A 1,534-nucleotide genomic window follows, 5' to 3' on the forward strand; every position below is an offset into this window, starting at 1 on the left:
GGGCCGCGGGAGCTGCGGAGGGCCGAGCCCTCGGAGCGGCGCGGCGCGGGGGGCCAGCCCTCGCGCCCCCGGGGGCTCCGCACTGCGCGGGAAGGGGGAACCCGCGGGGGAGGGAGGCCCTTGCCGGCCGCTAGGAGACTTAGCTGGCTCCTAGACGCCAGCTCCTGCCATTGGGCTCAGCAGCTGTCGAGCCTGGTTACTCACAGCAGAGCTGTACGGGCCGGCCCTGGCCTCCCAGCACCGGCCTCCTGGCTACAGCACTGCACTGGGCTTCCCAGGATCCCACCTCCGGGGTCCCCCAGTCCAGCACAGATGCAGGATTTGTCCTGCCTAAAACAAGAGATCTTGATTCTGCTCCTTACCTCTGCTATTACCGACTACAGCTAGGTCACATTAGGCATGCCATTTCTCCTCCCCTGCCTCAGTTTCCCCCTCTGTGCAAGTCCTTTGTGAACGACTGAGCTCTTGTGAGCTGGACCTCACTTCATCAGATGCAAGGTGCAAATCTACCTTGCCTTCTCGGGCTAACAAGGCTAACCACTTCTCTCTGAAGGACACTCTTAACACAGAGGCTTTAGACCTGCTTCTCTCATTATGGATAAGAATCCCATCAATTTGAGTGAAAAGAGGACAGGGCCTTACATTTAAAATGCTGAGTTGTGCTTAGGTCCTGACCCTGTATTCACTTAAGCACCCATGAGATGTAAATGGGATTAATCATGTGACTAAAGTTACATAGGTGCTTAGTCTGCAGGTCCAGGAATTTAGCTTAGGAATATTGAGGCCAGGGATGCATGTTAGCTTATACAAAAGATCTTGTGATGTCATTAGCTTGATTACTTTTGGTATTATTACAGCTATACCCAATGGACCCAGTAGGGTTTAGGCTCTATCTAAGCACCAAAACATCTCATCCCCACTTCAAAAATACTGAAACAACTAAAATATATTTCTTAGGATGCACAGGAATGATTAATTTAGCAAGAAAAGAAATTAAATTAAAATACATTTTTATTATAACTGAAGTCCATGGTTTTAAGCATGGTTTGAAGTCTAAGGCTTTTATAGTTTCATAGTTTCTAGGGTCAGAAGGGACCTGAGAAGATCATCTAGTCCGACCCCCTGCCATGGCAGGAAAGAGTACTGGGGTCAAACGACCCCATCAAAGTGTTCATCCAACCTCTTCTTAAAAACCCCCAGGGTAGCAGCTTGCACCACCTCCCTTGGAAGTTGGTTCCAGACCCTAGCCGCCCTGACCGTGAAATAGCGCCTTCTGATGTCTAACCTAAACCTACCCTCTGCCAGCTTGTGACCGTTATTCCTGGTCACTCGTGGCTGTGCGCGGGGGAACAGTGACTCCCCCAATGCCTTCTGATCCCCCCTGACCAGTTTGTAACAGGCCATAAGATCCCCCCTCAGCCTTCTCTTGTGGAGGCTGAACAGGTTCAGGTCCCGTAGTCTCTCCTCATAGGGCCTGCCCTGCAGTCCCCTGATCATGCGAGTGGCCCTCCTCTGGACCCTCTCCATGCTGTCC

At 51.8% G+C, this 1,534-nt stretch overlaps 1 protein-coding gene across 1 annotated transcript in view; it reads left to right on the forward strand.

Annotated features, from left to right (window-relative positions):
- LOC109291415 (guanine nucleotide-binding protein G(I)/G(S)/G(O) subunit gamma-11) overlaps positions 1-1,534 on the forward strand; it is a 6,314-nt gene that overhangs the window by 1,167 nt on the left and 3,613 nt on the right. The gene's annotated exons all lie outside the window — the stretch shown is intronic.

Source organism: Gavialis gangeticus, unplaced genomic scaffold (assembly GCF_001723915.1).
Source record: "Gavialis gangeticus isolate Ggan-Ray unplaced genomic scaffold, GavGan_comp1, whole genome shotgun sequence".
Lineage (NCBI taxonomy): Eukaryota > Metazoa > Chordata > Crocodylia > Gavialidae > Gavialis > Gavialis gangeticus.